General features: G+C 42.2%; 1 protein-coding gene across 4 annotated transcripts in view; it reads left to right on the top strand.

Moving 5' to 3' along the window:
• The window catches only part of kalrna (kalirin RhoGEF kinase a), a 747932-nt gene that overhangs the window by 275017 nt on the left and 452195 nt on the right, over nucleotides 1-20720 (top strand). The gene's annotated exons all lie outside the window — the stretch shown is intronic.

The raw sequence follows: 20720 nt of genomic DNA, 5'->3' as shown, positions 1-20720 counted from the left end.
CAACTTGATCATGGATAAAGATATATCTGGTCCTCAGGTTGATGTTCTAAACTGGAAAAAGGCCAAATTTGAAGAAATGAGAAAGAATCTAAAAAGTGTGGATTGGGACAGGTTGTTCTCTGGCAAGGATGTGATTGGTAAGTGGGAGGCCTTCAAAGGAGAAATTTTGAGAGTGCAGAGTTTGTATGTTCCTGTCAGGATTAAAGGCAAAATGAAAAAGAATAAGGAACCTTAGTTCTCAAGGGATATTGGAACTCTGATAAAGAAGAAGAGAGAGATGTATGATATGTATAGAAAACAGGGAGCAAATAAGGTGCTGGAGGAATATAAAAAGTGCAAAAAATACTTAAGAAAGAAATCAGGAGGGCTAAAAGAAGACATGAGGTTGATTTGGCAGTCAAGGTGAAGGATAATCCAAACAGCTTCTACAGGTATATTAAAAGCAAAAGGATAGTAAGGGATAAAATTGGTCCTCTTGAAGATCAGAGTGGTGGGCTATGTATGGAACCAAAAGAAATGGGGGAGATCTTAATTTTTTTTTTTGCGTCTGTATTTACTAAGGAAACTGGCATGGAGTCAATGGAAATAAGGCAAACAAGTAGTGAGATCATGGAACCTATGCAGATTGAGGAGGATGAGGCACTTGCTATCTTGAAGCAAATCAGGGTAGATAAATCTCCAGGACCTGACAGGGTATTCCCTCGGACCTTGAAGGAGACTAGTGTTGAAATTGCAGGGGCCCTGGCAGATATATTTTAAATGTTGGTATCTACGGGTGAGGTGCCGGAGGATTGGAGGATAGCTCATGTTGTTCTGTTATTTTAAAAAAGCTCTAAAAGTAATCTGGGAAATTATAGGCCAGTTAAGTTTGACGTCGGCAGTAGGTAAATTATTGGAAGGGGTACTAAGAGATAGGATCTACATATATTTGGATAGACAGGGACTTATTAGGGAGAGTCAACGTGGCTTTGTGCGTGGTAGGCCATGTTTAGCCAATCTATTAGAGTTTTTCGAGGAGGTTACAAGGAAAGTGGATGAAGGGAAGGCAGTGGATGTTGTCTACATGGACTTCAGTAAGGCCTTTGACAAGGTCTCGCATGGGAGGTTAGTTGGGAAGATTCAGTCGCTAGGTATACACGGAGAGATAGTAAATTGGATTAGACATTGGCTCAATGGAAGAAACCAGAGAGTGGTAGTGGAGGATTGCTTCTCTGAGTGGAGGCCTGTGACTAGTGGTGTGCCACAGGGATTAGTGCTGGGTCCATTGTTATTTGTCATCTATATCAATGATCTGGATGATAATGTGGTAAATTGAATCAGCAAATTTGCTGATTATACAAAGATTGGATGTGTAGTGGACAGTGAGGAAGGTTTTCAAAGTTTGCAGAGGGATTTGGACCATCTGGAAAAATAAGCTGAAAAATGGCAGATGGTGTTTAATACATAAAAGTGTGAGGTATTGCACTTTGGAAGGACAAACCAAGGTAGAACATACAAGATAAATGGTAGGGCACTGAGGAGTGCAGTAGAACAGAGGAATCTGGGAATACAGATACAAGATTCCCTAAAAGTGGCGTCACAGGTAGATAGGGTCGTAAAGAGAGCTTTTGGTACATTGGCCTTTATAAATCAAGGTATTGAGTATAAGAATTGGAATGTTATGGTGAGGTTATATAAGGCATTGGTGAGGCCGAATTTGGAGAATTGTGTACAGTTTTGGTCACCAAATTACAGGAAGGATATAAATAAGGTTGAAAAAGTGCAGAGAAGGTTTACAAAGATGTTGCTGGGACTTGAGAAACTGAGTCACAGAGAAAGGTTAAGTAGGTTAGGACTTTATTCCCTGGAGCGTAGAAGAATGAGGGGAGATTTGATAGAGGTATATAAAATTATGATGGGTATAGATAGAGTGAATGCAAGCAGGCTTTTTCCACTGAGGCTAGGGGAGAAAAAAAACAGAGGACATGGGTTAAGGGTGAGGGGGGAAAAGTTTAAAGGGAACATTAGAAGGGCTTCTTCACACAGAGAGTGTTGAGAGTGTGGAATGAGCTGCCAGATGAAGTGGTAAATGCGGGCTCAGTTTTAACATTTAAGAAAAACTTGGACAGATACATGGATGAGAGGTGTATGGAGGGCTATGGTCCAGGTGCAGTGGGACTAGGCAGAAAAATGGTTCGGCACAGCCAAGAAGGGCCAAAAGGCCTGTTTCTGTGCTGTAATGTTCTATGGTTCTATGGTTCTACTGGAGGTTTTTCAAGATATACAGTATATTAATCTCATACTTTGTGTGGAAATGATTATTAAACCCATACTTTGCATTTATTGGTTTGAATGGAATTAGTGAGGTAACTTGAATGTCTTGGGGCAATTTATGTAGTGTTCATATGTGCAGATCAACTTTTGAAACAATTATTTGCATATGAATTATATGAATGGACTCATGGTTGCAGTTTCTGAGTCACGTGGGTATGAATATTGTGCGAGGGATTGGTATGGCCTATCTTTAAAATGGTCTGACTGTAAAATGATCCCATTCCATATCTCAAATCATAATCGATATAGGTGCTAAAGAGAAGGATTCAGTCACCTGCATCCTCAGTCTGAGATATTAACTGACTTTTTACTGTCAAAGGTGCTATGCAAACTATATATTCAAAATTGGGTGTTGAGGAGGCGAATGGAGACAAAGACCAGATAAGGCTCTTCTGGTGCTGATGGGTAGGGACCTGTAGTGGTGTCCAGATGGCATAAGAGCGTAGTTTGTGTGAAGTGTAGTGCCGTTTGCCGAGCCCTCTTTATTGTCTGTCTCTTATGGATGCTGCTGAGTGATTCTTGTTCCTGGCCAATGACTTCACTGCTTATTCTGACAATTGTGTTGAGTGGGTTGAGGTTGATAGTGCTCATTGCTCCAAACCATGCCGTGATGTTGGAGGTTAATATTGATTCAATGAAGCATTATAAAATGTCTGGAGAATCGATAGCTGGACCTGAAGTTTCCACATCTTCCTAAGGAAAAAGAGTCGTTGTTGGCACTTGGAGAGAATCAACCCACCATTGGTCTTAAAGGTCGGAATCAGAATCAGAATCAGGTTTATTATCACCGGCATGTGATGTGAAATTTGTTAACTTAGCAGCGGCAGTTCAATGCAATACATAATCTAGCAGAGAGAGAGAAAAACATAATAATATATAAAATAAAACATAATAATAAACAAGTAAATCAATTACGTATATTGATAGATTTAAAAAATGTGCAAAAACAGAAATACTGTATATTAAAAAAGTGAGGTAGTGTCCAAAGCTTCAATGTCCATTTAGGAATTGGATGGCAGAGGGGAAGAAGCAGTTCCTGAATCACTGAGTGTGTGCCTTCAGGCTTCTGTATCTCCTACTTGACGATAACAGTGAGAAAAGGGCATGCCCTGTGTGCTGGAGGTCCTTAATAATGGACGTTGTCTTTCTGAGACACTGCTCCCTAAAGATGTCCTGGGTACTTTGTAGGCTAGTACCCAAGATGGAGCTGACTAGATTTACAACCTTCTGCTCTTCTTTCGGTCCTATGCAGTAGCCCCTCCGTACCAGACAGTGATGCAGCCTGTAAGAATGTTCTCCACAGTACAACTGTAGAAGTTTTTGAGTGTATTTGTTGACATGCCAAATCGCTTCAAACTCCTAATAGAGTATAGCCGCTGTCTTGCCTTCTTTATGACTATATCAGTATGTTGGGTCCAGGTTAGATCCTCAGGAATCTTGACACCCAGGAACTTGCAGCTGCACACTCTCTCCGCTTCTGATCCCTCTATGAGGATTGGTATTTGTTCCTTCATCTTACCTTTCCTGAAGTCCACAATCAGCTCTTTTGTCTTACTGACGTTGAGTGCCAGGTTGTTGTTGTGGCACCATTCCACTAGCTGGCATATCTCACTCCTGTGCGCCCTCTCGTCACCACCTGAGATTAGTCATAGCCATAGTCACAGTCATACTTTATTGTTCCCGGGGGAAATTGGTTTTCATTACAGTTGCGCCATAATAATAAATAGTAATAAAACCATATAGTAATATGTAAATTATGCCAGTAAATTATGAAATAAGTCCAGGACCAGCTTATTGGCTCAGGGTGTCTGACCCTCCAAGGGAGGAGTTGCAAAGTTTGATGGCCACAGGCAGGAATGACTTCCTATGACGCTCAGTGTTGCATCTCGGTGGAACGAGTCTCTGGCTGAATGTACTCCTGTGCCCAACCAGTACATTATGTAGTGGATGGGAGACATTGTCCAAGATGGCATGCAACTTGGACAGCATCCTCTTTTCAGACACCACCATCAGAGAGTCCAGTTCCATCCCCACAACATCACTGGCCTTACGAATGAGTTTGTTGATTCTGTTGGTGTCTGCTACCCTCAGCCTGCTGCCCCAGCACACAACAGCAAACATGATAGCACTGGCCACCACAGACTCGTAGAACATCCTCAGCATCATCTGGCAGATGTTAAAGAACCTCAGTCTCCTCAGGAAATAGAGACGGCTCTGACCCTTCTTGTAGACAGCCTCAGTGTTTTTAGACCAGTCCAGTTTATTGTCAGTTTGTATCCCCAGGTATTTGTAATCCTCCACCATGTCCACGCTGACCCCCTGGATGGAAAGAGGAGATTCTACCAACAATGGTTGTATCATCAGCAAATTTGTAGATGGTATTTCAGCTATGCCTAGCCACACAGTCATATGTATACAGAGAGTAGAGTAGTGGGCTAAGCACACATCCCTGAGGTGCGCCAGTGTTGAAGGATTGTGGGAATGATGGTATTAAATGCTGAGCTATAGTCAATGAACCGCATCCTGACATAGGTGTTTGTGTTGTCTAGGTGGTCTAAAGCTGTGTGGAGAGCCATTGAGATTGTGTCTGCCGTTGATCTATTGCGGCGATAGGCAAATTGCAATGGGTCCAGGTCCTTGCTGAGGCAGGAGTTCAGTCTAGTCATAACCAACCTCTTAAAGCATTTCATCACTGTCGATGTGAGTGCTGCCAGGCGATAGTCATTAAGGCAGCCCACATTATAGTTGTGCCGAAGTACTTGTATTCTCCAACATGCTCTATTGACTGGCTGCTTATTTCCAAGTCTGGGACAGTGTACTGTTGTTTTCTAAAGTCCACTACCATTTATGTACTTTGTTATTCATGACATTTGATAATAAATTTACTTTGCATTTTGAAAAACTGTAAGAGTGGTTAGACATGCACAAAATCATGTTGACAATCCCTAATCAGTCCCTGTCTATCCATATGCAATCCCTTAGAATACCTTCCAGTAACTTTCCTACTGCTAATGGAAGACTCACAGGCCTATAATTTCCTGGTTGTCAGCCCTGATGGTGCAGCCCTTCATTGATTTTATTGTGGTTATTGGATTTTTTGAGTATTTCCACAAGGAAATGAATCTCAGGGTCGTATATGGTGACATATATGTACTTTTTCGAAACTGTTTATCTGTCATATTAATTTTCCAAATTCATTCAGACCCCCTTATCAGTGTAAGGATTACTTCCTGAGGAATTAGGAACCATAAAACGATAAAAAAGTAAGTTTTTTGTAGATATGGGCAAGGTCAATGACTCAAGATTCAAGATTATTTAAAATAATTTCCAGTACACTAATATAAAGGAGAATGAAATAATTGTTACTCTGGATATGATGCAGCACAAAAAAATACAGTAAGATAAAGAAAACAATAATTAAAAAAACAATAAATGTAAATACATAAGATAGCTTAGATTGATTGCATGTACAAAGTGATGTTAGGCACAGGAGTGTCTGTACATAAGGTAGCTGACAGGAAATGAAGAAGTGGTGGGCGGTGGAGGAGTGGGTTAGTGAGTGGAAATGTTGTTCAGCCTTACTGCTTGGAGAAAGTAACTGAGTCTGGTGGTCCTGGTGTGGATGCTACGTGGCCTCCATCCTGATGGGAGTGGGACAAACAGTCCATGAGCAGGGTGGGTGGGATCCTTCGTGTTGTTATTGGCCCTTTTCCAGCACCTTTCTGTATACATGTCCTTGATAGTGGGTAGGCCAGAGCCAATGATGTGCTGGGCAGTTTTGACCACCTGATAGTTATTTTATCGAACTTGTTACAGCTAAACAAAGGGCAATTGAATGAGCTGCTTCTATTTCTCCATTTATAGTGGCCACTAAGGTTGACCAGCATATGTAAATCACATTTACACAAGCAATCTCTTGCCAATCCCCACACGAACAAGAGAAAATCTGCAGATGCTGGAAATCCAAGCAACACACACAAAATGCTGGAGAAACTCAACAGGCCAGGCAGCATCTACGGAAAGGAGTACAGTCGACGTTTCGGGCTGAGACCCTTCAGCAGGACTGGAGGAAAAAAAGATGAGGAGTAGATATTATAAGGTGGGAGAGGGGAGAGAGAAACACAAGGTGATAGGTGGAACTGGGAGAGGGAGGGGTGAAGTAAAGAGCTGGGAAGTAGATCGGTGAAAGAGATACAGGGCTGGAGAAGGAGGAATCTAATAGGAAAGAACAGAAGGCCATGGAAGACAGAAAGGGGGTGAGGAGCACCAGAGAGAGGCGATGGGCAGGCAAGGAGATAAAGTGAGAGAGGGAAAAGAGGATGGGGAATGGTGAAATGGGGGTGGGGGGAAGGGGACACCATTACCGTAAGTTTGAGAAATCGATGTTCATGCCATCAGGTTGGAGGCTACCCAGGTGGAATATAAAGTGTTGTTCTTCCAACCTGAGTATGGCCTCATCATGACCAGAATGGGAATAGGAAATGGAATTAAAATGGGTATGCACTGGGAGATCCCACTTCTTCTGGCAGACAGGATATAGGTGCTTGGCAAAGCAGCCTCCCAATCTACGTTGGGTCTCACCGTTATACAGGAAGCCACGCCTGGAGCACTGAACAAAGTATATGACCCCAACTGACTCACAGGTGAAGCGTTGCCTTACCTGGAAGGACTGTTTAGGGCCTTGAATTGTAGTGAGGGAGGAGCTGTAACACTTGTTCCGCTTGCAAGGGTAAGTGCCTCCCTTCCCTTTCTTGGTCTCTCTGTCTCTCTGTCTCTCTCTCTCTCTGAAGACAGCTTATCTACTGATGTCTATTATAAACCCACAGGCTCTCACAGCGACCTGGACTATACCTCTTCCAACCCTGTTACTTGTAAAAATGCCAACCCTGTCTCTCAATTCCTCCATCTTCGCTGCATCTGCTCTCAGGATGAGGCTTTTCATTCCAGAACGAATGAGATGTCTTTCTTCAAAGAAAGGGGCTTCCCTTCCTCCACCATCAACGCTGCCCTCAACCGCATCTCATCCATTTCATGCACATCTGCTCTCACCACATTCTCCCATCATACAACCATAGATAGGGTTCCTCTTGTCCTCACCTACCATCCACATCCAGCACATAATTCTCTGAAACTACCACCAACTCCAACGGGATCTCACCACTGAGCACATCTTCCCTGCCCCCACTTCCGGTTTTCCACAGGGATCACTCCCTAAGTGACTCCCTTGACCATCTGACCCTCCCCACTGATCTCCTTCATGGAACTTATCCTTGCAAGCGGATACAAGTGCCACACCTGCCCCTACACCTCTTCCCTTACTACCATTCAGGGCCACAAGCAGTCCTTCCATGAGAGTTGATACTTCACCTGTGAGTCTGTTGGGGTCATATACTGTGTCTGGTGTTCCCGATGTTGCCTCCTGTATATCGATGAGACTCGACATAGATTGGGAGACCGCTTCACTGCGCACCTATGCTCCATCTGCCAGGAAAAGTTGAATCTCCCAGTTGCCACTTATTTTAATTCCACTTCCTGTTCTCATTCCAATATGTCAATCCATGGCCTCCTCTGCTGTGCTGTCATGATGAGGCCACACTCAGGTTGGAAGAACAACAGTTTATAATCCGTCTGGGCAGCCTCCAACCTGAAGGCATGAACTTCGATTTCTCAAACTTCCGATAATGCCCCCCCCCCTCACCATTCCCCATCCCCTTTTCCCTCTCTCATCTTACCTCCTTGCCCGCCCATTGTCTCCTTCTGGTGCTCCTCCCCCCTTTTCTTTCTTCCGCGGCCTCTGTCCTCTCCTATTAGATTCCCCCTTCTCCAGCCCTGGATCTCGTTCACCAATCTATTTCCCAGCTCTTTGCTTCATCCCTTCCCTTCCCGGTTTCCCCTATCACCTTGTGACTCTTCCTCCCTCCCCCCCAACTTTTAAATCTACTCCTCATCTTTTTTTCTCTAGTCCTGCTGAAGGGTCTTGGTCCGAAACATCGACTGTACTCTTTTCCATAGAAGTTGCCTGGCCTGCTGAGTTCATCTAGCACTTTATGCATCTTGATGATCCCCAGATGGTTTTCTAAATATCATTGCTTAGATATTTGCCTGTAATTCTAGCATCTATAATTGATCTTAAACTTCAGCCTTTCTGACTCAGATAGTGTATAAAAGCAAGTGTGGCACATGAGAAACATATCATTATCAGTTTTGGATAATGACTATCCAGCAAAATTGTCCCAACTGTTGTAAATATCTGTACCAATGTCAAAGCTCAAAAAGTTTAAAGTAAATTTATTGTCAAAGTACATATATATCACCAATTAGAATCAGGGGATTCATTTTCTTGTGGGCATACTCAATAAACCCATAGAATCAATGAAAGCTGCGCCAATTTAGGTGTTCAACCAGTTGCAACAGACAATAAACAGTACAAATACAAAAAGCAACAAATAGTAATAATAAATAAATAAATTTCGAGAACATGAGATGAAGTGTCCTTGAAAGTGAGTCCATAGGTTGTGGGAACATTTCAATAATGGGGGAAGTGAAGTTATCCTCTTTGGTTCAAGAGCCTGATGGTTGAGGGATAATAACTTGGTGGTGTAAGTGCTGAGGCTCCTGTAGCTTCTTCCTGATGGCAGCAGTGAAAAGAGAGCACGGTCTGAGTGGTGCGGGTCTCTGATGATGGATGCTGCTTTCCTGCATCAGGGTTTTGTGTAAATGTACTCAGTGGTGGGGAGAGCTTTTCCCATGATGGACTAAGCAATATCCACTACTTTTTGTAGGATTTTTCATTCAAAGGCATTGGTGTTTCCTTACCAGGCTGTGATGTAGCCTGTCAGTATACTCTCCACTACACATCTAAAGAAGTTTATCAAAGTTTCAGAAGTCATGCGAATCTTCACAAACTCCTCAGGAAGTAGAGGTGCTGCCGTGTTTTCTTCATAATCTCACTTACATGCTGGGCCCAGGACAGGTCCTCCAAAATAATCACACCAAGGAATTTAAAGTCGTTAACCCTCTCCACCTCTGATGAGGAATTAATATTCAATTTATAAAATAATGGAAATGCAATGTGTTAACAATATATTTTTGATTGCTATTTTTTGGTTTTAGTGAGATGTTAAGCCAAACTCCTGTTATTCCTGTTATGTACATTAAAACGTTCATTGTATTGTTTGAAGAAATACAACTAATCTGCATGAACAATATTACTCCCCCAATCTATATCACCAAAAAAAGTGAATTGGTTTAAAGGATTCAAAGTACAAATGCAGTATACAACTCTGGAATTTGTCTTCCCCACAGCCAACCACAAAACAAAGAAGAATTTTACTTCAGTATTCACTACTGAAAAGGATCTTGGTGATTATAGGGATGACTTGCAGCAGACTGAGAAGTTTGAGCATGTAGATATTATGGAAAAAGATGTGCTGCAGCTTTTGGAAAACATCAAGTTGGATAAGTCACTGGGACCAGACGAAATGTACCTCAGGCTACTGTCGGAAGTGAGGGAGAAGATTGCTCAGCCTCTGGCAATGATCTTTGCATCATTAATGAGGATGGGAGAGGTTCCAAAGGATTGGAGGGTTGTGGATATTGTTCCTTTATCCAAGAAAGGGAGTAGGGATAACCCAGGAAATTATAGACCAGTGAGTCTACTTCAGTCATTGGCAGATTGATGGAGAAGATCCTGAGGCGCAGGATTTATGAACATTTGGAGAGGTATAATATGATTGAGAATAGTCAGCAAGGATTTGTCAAAGGCAGGTCTTGCCTTATGAGCCTGATTGAATTTTTTGTGAATGTGACTAAACACGTTGATGAAGGTAGAGCCGTTAATCTGGTGTATATGGACTTTAGCAAGACATTTGATAAGATACCCCATGCAAGGCTTATTCAGAAAGTAAGGAGGCATGGGATCCAAGAGGACATAGCTTTGTGGATCCAGAACTGGCTTGCCCACAGAAGGCACAGAGTGGTTGTAGACAGGTCATATTCTGCATGGAGGTCGGTGACCAGCGGTGTGCCTCAGGGATCTGTTCTGGGACCCCTACTCTTTGTGATATTAATAAATGACCTGGATGAGGAAGTGGAGGGATGGGTTAGTAAATTTGATGATGACACAAAGGTTGTGGGTGTTGTTGGCAGTGTGGAGGGCTGTCAGAGGTTACAGCGGGACATTGACAGGATGCAAAACTGGGCTGAGAAGTGGCAGATGGAGTTCAACCCAGATAAATGTGTGGTGGTTCATTTTGGTAGGTCAAATATGATAGCAGACTATAGTATTAATGGTAAGAATCTTGACAGTGTGGAGGATCAGAGGGCTCTTGGGGTCTGAGTCCATAGGACACTCAAAGCTGCTACGTAGGTTAACTCTGTGGTTAAGAAGGCATATGGTGCATTGGACTTCATCAATCGTGGGACTGAGTTTAAGAGTCAAGAGGTAATGTTGCAGCTATATTGGACCCTGGTCAGACCCCACCTGGAGTACTGTGCTCAGCTCTGGTCACCTCACTTCAGGAAGGAAGTGGAAACCTTTGAAAGGGTGCAGAGGAGACTTACAAGGATGTTGCCTGGATTGGGAAGTATGCCTTATGAGAATAGGTTGAGTGAACTCGACCTTTTTTCCTTGGAGCGACGGATTATAAGAGGTGACCTGATAGAGGTGTATAAGATGATGAGAGGCATTGATCGTGTGGATAGTCAGAGGCTTTCTCCCAGGGCTGAAATGGCTAGCATGGAAGGGCACAATTTTAAGGTACTTGGAAGTAGGTACAGAGGAGATGTCAGGGGTAAGTTTTTTTACGCAGAGAGTGGTGAGTGCAAGGAGTGGGCTGCCGGTGGCAGTGGTGGAGGCGGAAACAATAGGGTCTTTTAAGAGACTACTGGATGGGCACATGGAGCTTAGAAAAATAGAGGGCTCTGGGTAAGCCTTGGTAGTTCTACGGTAAGGACATGTTCGGCACAGCGTTGTGGGCCGAAGTGCCTGTATTGTGCTGTAGGTTTTCTATGTTTCTAACCATTTAAAGAAAAAAACACATCAACCAACCCACCCCCATGCGCAAAAAAAATAGGCCAAACAGCAACAAAGCGCATGTCAGAAACACAGGATATAAAACACAAAATCAAAAGGCATATTTTAGTTTAGCTCAGTGTTCATTGTAGTCACAAAAAAAAGGAGTGACCAGAAACAAGAAACTAGAATGCATCATAATGAGAGTCCAATCTACAAACCGCAGCAATTAAACCTTGCTCTGGCGCTGTCGTCCGACAGCGTCGAGCGAGAAGAGAGAGATCGTTTGCACACAATGACCTTCCCTCTGGAGCAGCAATCTGGAGGGAGAGAGAGACTGTCTTGTACAGACACCTTCCTCCGGCAACAGCGAGCGAGAGGCTGGTAAACGGCACTGAACACTTGCTCACCTCTGCACCCACCTTGATGATTTCAGTCTTCCTCAGCACTTAAATCGGCAAGATCGGCGAGAGATGGAGTTGATCACAAATCCTGTCTCCAAGATTCATGGCCTCCAAGCTGTACATTTTGCTCGCAGCCTCGTGGTACTCTCTCGGAGACAGCAAGGCGCCAGATCACCCGATCGACCCAAGAACACAACACCAGAATGTCGGTAACAGGCTCCAACAGTGAAAGAAGCACATCTGAAATAAAAAGAAGATGTAAAAGATATGAAAGGAGTTGCTCTATGACCCATCTTGAGGATGTTGACCTTGGTAGTGTTGTTTGCTGGCACTAATTGCTTTCAGAAGATGTCATGCTAAATTTATGGGACAATTATTGTACAGAATAGCAGCTGTGCTCAAATAGTCACACCTGTATGATAAAAGATGTTGCATAATTATCTATTGCCAATCAGTTTGTTTCATATTGTTTCTGTTTAATCTTTTTCCTTGTTTCAATTTTAAAATATGTAGATCAAAATAAGAATCCTTCAGAACAGAGATTTGTAAATAGAATTTATCTAACAATAAAGAATTTTGTGTGAAAAAAATGACAGTCACTGCAACAAATATTCTACCTGCCCCTCTGACAGTCTTGCCCATTAAGGAAGATAAACCTGCATTTTCAATGACTTTTATTGAAGTTGTACAATAAGCTTACGTTTGCTTGTACCTTATGAAGCACATTTCCAATCTTAGTCACTAGCAAAGAATTTAAGAAGCTAAGTCCTTTTCTAAGATGGAAAGGAAGTTAGTTAACCATTCTACCCCAACAGCCAGATTTATCATATCTAATTGGTCCAGTTTTGAATTTTAATTGTGAAAATATTATGAGGGAAGTTTTGCAATTTTAACCTCCACTGAATTTCATTATATCTAATTTGAGGTATCTTTATGGAACTACAGTTAACTACTTCAGCTCTCTAATACTTTACCTAGTACCTATTCTTAAGGCACATGCTGTATGTATTCCATTGAAGCAGGTTAATCAGTAAATGGTGGAGGGGGGGAATTGATCATCAAAAACAGGACAAAAGCAGAAAATATTAGAAAATCTCAGCAGGTCAATAAGCTCCTATAGGAAGGAAAACAGTTAATGTTTTGGGCTTGTGACTGACCTGAACATGACTGCAAAGCCAAGAATGAAGCATTTGTATCCAAATTCAGTTAGAAGCATAGAGTGTTAATTAACTTCAAGTCAAGTCAAGCACTTTTTATTGTCATTTCAACCATAACTGCTGGTACAGTACACAGTAAAAACGAGACAACGTTTTTCAGGACCATGGTGCTACATGAAACAATACAAAAACTACACTGAACTACGTAAAACAATACAAAAAACTACACTAGACTACAGACCTACCTAGGACTGCATAAAGTGCATTTCAGCCTTCTTCTGAGATCTCCACCATCTTAGAAAGCAGTCTAGAGCCAGTTCAATTCACATCAGGTGATGGAAGTTGTCATCATATAGTGCAGTCAAGAGACATTTACTCACTAACTTGGACTACAAAATTTGGAAAGCTATAAACAACCAAGTGATCAGATCAACGTTCTGCTGTCATGAATGGTAATGCTGAGTTTGACTTTTGCCAGATCACTCAGCTTTATAGCCTAGTCCAAAGTTCCAGAGGTGATGTGAGAGTAACTACCAAAATCTTCAAGGAAGCATTTGACCAAGCATTGATTAAGGAAATGTAGTGAATTGAATATTAATGGGTATCAAAGGGAAATTGCAGCACTGGGCCAGAATCATAGCAAGGATAAAGGAAAACAGTTAAGGTTGACGAAGGACAATCATCTCATTTCAAGACACCACCACTAAGTTTCTTCAAGGCAATTTCCATGGTCCAGCTGCTCTTCATTGTGCTGGAAGGGGAAGTATTTACTGTAGTGTTTCTAGTTACTACCCCTAGGAAGAAAACATGCAGCAGAATAATTGACAAGTAACAAACATTTAGACAACACGAGTGCCAGATACTGATCATTTCCAGTAAGAGAAAGTCTAACTATACCACACATGACTTTGATATTCAATGACAAAGTTACTATGAAATCCCCCACAATCAGCATTCATTTGCAGGCATTTTCCATGTCTTTCATTTTAAGCACTCATTCCCTCAACTACTAATGTTCTCTGGTAGCTGCATATTGACTCTGCATAAATGCATTCAGCTTTTTCATGAAGGCAGAGCACCACCCAAAACACACAACTGCCACCATTAGGAAAAAGGCATCTTCTTGGCAATCATCACCTGAAACTTCCTCTCTAAAACATATATTAATGTGGCTCAATGACTACAGACCGGTGGCATTGACCTCCCATATCATGAAGACCCTGGAGAGACTTGTTCTGGAGCTGCTCCAGCCTATCATCAGGCCACACTTAGATCCCCTCCAGTTCGCCTACCAGCCCCGACTAGGAGTTGAGGATGCCATCGTCTACCTGCTGAACCGTGTCTACACCCACCTGGACAAGCCAGCGAGCACTGTGAGGGTCATGTTTTTTGACTTCTCCAGTGTGTTCAACACCATCCGCCCTGCTCTGCTGGGGGAGAAGCTGACAGCAATGCAGGTGGATGCTTCTCTGGTATCATGGATTCTTGATTACCTGACTGGCAGACCACAGTACATGTGCTTGCAACACTGTGTGTCCAACAGAGTGATCAGCAGCACTGGGGCTCCACAGGGGACTGTCTTGTCTCCCTTTCTCTTCACCATTTACACCTCGGACTTCAACTACTGCACAGAGTCTTGTCATCTTCAGAAGTTTTCGGATGACTCTGCCATAGTTGGATGCATCAGCAAGGGAGATGAGGTTGAGTACAGGTCTATGGTAGGAAACTTTGTCACATGGTGTGAGCAGAATTATTTGCAGCTTAATGTGAAAAAGACGAAGGAGCTGGTGGTAGACCTGAGGAGAGCTAAGGTACCGGTGACCCCTCTTTCCATCCAGGGGGTCAGTGTGGACATGGTGGAGGAATACAAATACCTGGGGATACGAATTGACAATAAACTGGACTGGTCTAAAAACACTGAGGCTGTCTACAAGAAGGGTCAGAGCCGTCTCTATTTCCTGAGGAGACTGAGGTTCTTTAACATCTGCCAGACGATGCTGAGGATGTTCTACGAGTCTGTGGTGGCCAGTGCTATCATGTTTGCTGTTGTGTGCTGGGGCAGCAGACACCAACAGAATCAACAAACTCATTCGTAAGGCCAGTGATGTTGTAGGGATGGAACTGGACTCTCTCACGGTGGTGTCTGAAAAGAGGATGCTGTCTAAGTTGCGTGTCATCTTGGTCAATGTCTCCCATCCACTACATAATGTACTGGGTGAGCACAGGAATACATTCAGCCAGAGACTCACTCCACTGAGATGTAGCACAGAGCATCATAGGAAGTCATTCCTGCCTGAGGCCATCAAACTTTACAACTCCTCCCTTGGAGGGTCAGACATCCTGAGCCAATAGGCTGGTCCTGGACTTATTTCATAGTTTCTTGGCATAATTTACATATTACTATTTAACTATTTATGGTTCTATTACCATTTATTATTTATGGTGCAACTGTAACGAAAACCAATTTCCCCCGGAATCAATAAAGTATGACTACTACTACTACGACTGGGAGCCACATTTCCAAAACTTCACCATCACTGAGGCAGATTCGTGAAGCTCTTGACTGAATAGCATTGTTGCACTGCTGTACAGAGATAGATGAAATGAATTAAAGATAGCAGTTCACTAGCACTTTCTCAAGGACACTTAGAGAGGGCCATGCCAGTGAGACCAATATCCCACAAAAATATTTTTAAAAAGATCAAGTCAGGTTAATGGTATATGCAAGCGACATACACTTTAATAAAAAAAAACATGTTATCTAATGTACATTCCAAGTAGTGGTTCATAGTGTGAGAGAATTCAGTGACATGGTCAAGGGGAACATCATTGATCAAAAATGAGAGATAATTCATCATCTTGGCAGAAGAAACATGATCCTTACCAAAGCAACATGAGCTATTATTTAATAGCTCACATTAAATACAATTGTTCTCCTCGGCCTTCAATTTTTCTGTGATTGGTTTGCTGAAGTTGTAAGATAAAGTTAACATTGTGGTGCCTCATAGGAGAATATTAAGACTGACAATGAACAGTTGTATTAACTAACTTTTATGTTATTCTGGAAGTATGGAAAATATTGTGTTTCATTTGAAGTTTGATGTGTACGTTGTTAACCATCAAGCCAATATCAGGAAGGCTGAAGCTCAGAGATTCACTGTATTGTTAAATGTAATTAAGGTCCAGTTTTATGTAACCTCACAAAATCACGCACAAATTTCTGAACAAAACCAAAATTTAAAAATAAATTATATGTAAGTACTCATTATTATTTCATGCTGTCAAATTAACGTTGAGGAAGAAAGGCTTTCTTGATATTAATACTTAAGTAGATCAGCTGTCAGGAGATAGCTTTGATTTGCCGTTCTCTGCAATATTATTCCTTGCAGTAATCCTAGTCGCTTGCCTTTTTTAATAACTGACAAGCAGTCACTATGCACAAAAATTATATAAGCCAGTGTATTATGCATATTGAAGAAATCAGAGCTTTGTTTAAAGACTTGCGACTCTTTGATTTAATGATTCAGAAACAGTTTCTTCCCCTCTGCTATCAGATTTCTGAATGGATATCAAACCCATGAATGCTACCTCATTGCTTATTTAATTTAACTATTTTATATATATATATATATCTTTACTGTAATTCACAGTTTTTATTATTATGTATTGCAAAAACAACAAATTTCACGACAATCACTTCAATCACTTCAATGGTGGGGAAGATTATTCCCCTGATGGAAATGGCTGGGTCTAATATCTCTGCAGGCTCTAGCATTCCTATGCATTGAAGCCTCCTAATCAGGCTATACAACCAGTGAGAATGCTCTCTACCATACATCTATAGAAAGTAGAATCCTGAATGGCGTGCCAAATCTCCTCAAACTCCTAACAAAGTTGAGCCACTAGCATACCTTCTTCATGGCTGCACCAATGTGTTGAGTCCAGGATAGGTCTTCTGAGATGTTGATGCCCGGCAACTTGTACACTGCTGACCAATGTTCCCTCTAATTTGTGATGTCCAATGTGCGCAAAAATCTTGTGCTGTGCAGTTTTTTTGCCCAGTGACAACAACATGTACACATTGAATTTTAACAGCTAGCATAACACTGTCAATGAGAACTTTGATCTCCACTGGGTTTAATTGCTTTTGCTCTCGTTCATATGCATTCTCACAAAACATAGGTAGCAGGCCTGTACCAGGTAATGAAGGATTTTCTTGCTGGACTTTTTGCACACCATCCATATGTGCTTTGCTTACTAAATGATGCTTTAAAAAGTTAAGTTTCCACATATCACTCCACTTCTTCCCACTTGCAAATTCGCCAGCAACTCTTGCATTGCAACAATACACACAGGTAACATCAGTTTCTGTATTGTACATAAATATTTCTCGTAGCTGCACGTTCTTGACCTCATGAGCTCTTAGTGTAGCATTAAGCCATTCTGCTTTAGATGAACTAGCAGTTTTTTTGTGCTTCGTGCCTTTGCTTCTTTGGAATTTGACATAGTGAATCAGTAATTTCTTCAATAAAAACATAAGCCAGTCCTAAAATCTGCAGACATATCATCGCAAACTTCACGTTATCAACACTGTCTACATCAGAAACCAGAAAAGGAAATGTGATTGTGGACAATTGTGAAATATACTTAACATGCCAACAAGGTAGAGGGTGATAACCTTTTGTGTCAGTTTAAATTCCTTTGTGCACCAGCAGCAAAAGATGTGTTACACCTCATAGGGAACATTGCTTCTGACCCCTCAATGAGACTGGTGTGTGTTCTCTAAACCTCGCCTTCCTGAAGCCCACTCAGTTCCTTGGTCTTGCTGATATTGAGTGCAAGGTTTGTTGTGACACCGATCAACTAACCAATCTCTCTAACTCCTACACACTGCTCATTGTTATCTCAGATTCTACCAACAACAGTGTTGCCATCGCTGAATTTAGAGGTGGCCGTGGAGCAGTACATAGCCATACGGTCATGGGTGTACAGTGCGCTACACATATCCTTGAGGTGCACTTGTGTTGATCGATGGTGACGGTGGGATGTTATTACTGACGCCTGTGTGTGTAACACACTTGTGTTGATCGATGGTGATGGTGGGATGTTATTACTGATGCCTGTGTGTGTAACACACTTGTGTTGATCGATGGTGACGGTGGGATGTTACTACTGATGCCTGTGTGTGTGTGACACACTTGTGTCGATCGATGGTGACGGTGGGATGTTATTACTGATGCCTGTGTGTGTGTGACACACTTGTGTTGATCGATGGTGACGATGGGATGTTATTACTGATGCCTGTGTGTGTGTGACACACTTGTGTTGATCGATGGTGACGGTGGGATGTTATTACTGATGCCTGTGTGTGTGTGACACACTTGTGTCGATCGATGGTGACGGTGGGATGTTATTACTGATGCCTGTGTGCATGTGACACACTTGTGCTGATCGATGGTGACGATGGGATGTTATTACTGATGCCCGTGTGTGTGTGACACACTTGTGTTGATCGATGGTGACGGTGGGATGTTATTACTGATGCCTGTGTGCATGTGACACACTTGTGCTGATCGATGGTGACGGTGGGATGTTATTACTGATGCCCGTGTGTGTGTGACACACTTGTGTTGATCGATGGTGACGGTGGGATGTTATTACTGATGCCCGTGTGTGTGTGACACACTTGTGTTGATCGATGGTGACGGTGGGATGTTATTACTGATGCCTGTGTGTGTGTGACACACTTGTGTTGATCGATGGTGACGGTGGGATGTTATTACTGATGCCCGTGTGTGTGTGACACACTTGTGTTGATCGATGGTGACGGTGGGATGTTATTACTGATGCCTGTGTGTGTGTAACACACTTGTGTTGATCGATGGTGACGGTGGGATGTTATTACTGATGCCTGTGTGTGTGTGACACACTTGTGTTGATCGATGGTGGTGGTGTTATTACTGATGCCCACTAACTGTGGTGTCCCGATAAGGAAGTCGGGGATCGAATTGCAGAGAGAGATTCTTCAGCCTAACTTTTGAAGCTTGATGGGGATGATGGCGTTGAATACTGAGCCGTAATTGATAAACAATAGCCTGACAAACATTTCAAAGTTGTTTAGCTGCTCCAAAACAGACTGAAGAACCAGTGAGAGTTCATGCAAGCTTCTGGAAATCTGAAATCTTCAGTTCCAAAGGAAGATCATGGACCTGAAGCATCACTGCTGTTTCTCTATGCACTGCTATTTCCAGCATGTTCTGTTTATACTACTATTGAACTTTATTCTTTGAGTGGTACATTCTCTCTGATTATAATAATAATCCCAAGCAAATATCATTCCTGCAACCCTGTCATTAGGTGTTCTTTGCATCTAGAGATTCACTGTCGAGTGCAGCGTGCACTTTTGTTCAGTTCATCAGTAGTCTGATGTTGCAGTACACATAACAAACCAATAAAGTACAGGAAACAAACTCAATATCATTCACTAACTAATGGCCTAATAATCAAATTCTTTAAAATCTGTTTTAGCTACTGAAAACTTATTTAAGTTCTGTGTAATTCTCTGATTGGGCTGCTTTTATAATTGATAAATTATACTTATATTAAAATTCTGGTAATCTGTATCCAATATTTCATAAATTCCAACTGTATTGCATCTGGTTGACCAGGTAATGTTTTACACACTCCCTTCCCATTCACTGGGACTACAGTTTCAATGCTCCATATAGGAACACACACCAGTCCTCATCAAGGGATCAGAAATGGAAAGGGTGAGCAGTTTCAAATTCCAGGATGTCAATATCTCCGAGGATCTGTCCCGGGCCCAACATATTCTTGCAATTACAAAGAAGGCATGACAGTGGTTATATTTCATTTAGAGTTTGAGGAGACTTGGAAGTTGCACTTGCAAGTTTCTATAGTTGTACCATGGAGAGCTTTCTAACTAGTTGGAGGGGCCACTGCACAGGATTGGAAAAAGCTGCAGAAAGTTGAGAACTCCACCAGCTCCATCATGGCCACTAGTCTCCCCAGCATCAAGGGCACCTTCAAAATGCCTCAGAATGACAACTTACAAGCGCCTCATCATCCACAACATTGCTACCATCAAGGAGGAGGTACAGGAGCCTGACGACACACACTCAACGTTTCAGGATCAGCTTCTTCCCCTCTGCAATCAGATTTGTAAATGTACAAAGAACCCATGAACGACTGCCTCAGTATTTTCCCTCCCTTTTAGCACTGCTTACTTAATTTAATTTTTATTGTTTTTATTATTATCTATTGCAATGTACTGCTGCCGCAAAACAACAAATTTCATGGCATATGCCAGTAATATTAAACCTAATTCTGATTCCATTCACACTCATTGAAGCTACATTCCCTGTGCTTCCTTCTAGCTCACGGGGCCTTAATTCCCATGATCCCTTCCCACTCATCAGTCACAATTTCACATAGCTGAGAGAGCAGTTCAGAGATTATTACCTTTGCATTTCTGCTGCACAATTTGGACTAGATGATTATACTCCTTCGGAACAATCTCTTCCTTAATCTTACCTCCGTTGCTTATTTCCACATGAGTCACAGCAAACTGTACCATAATATTTCTCCTCCTGTTCAAAGTTCCTGTACAAATCTGAGGAGATGATTAGCTATCCTTAACAGTGGGACTGAAAAAGGAACACATTCTTATTGATTCATGCTTGTGGAATCATAGATAGACTTGTGATATCTCTTATCACGATCACATTCCTTTACATTCTCTGAACCTGAAAAGCTCCCTGTCCCACAATCTCTCCATCCCACCATACCCTCCTCAACACCAACCCACACCAC

This window comes from Mobula hypostoma, chromosome 6 (genome assembly GCF_963921235.1).
Source record: "Mobula hypostoma chromosome 6, sMobHyp1.1, whole genome shotgun sequence".
Classification (NCBI taxonomy): domain Eukaryota; kingdom Metazoa; phylum Chordata; class Chondrichthyes; order Myliobatiformes; family Myliobatidae; genus Mobula; species Mobula hypostoma.
This window is presented reverse-complemented; position numbering and strand designations above follow the sequence as displayed.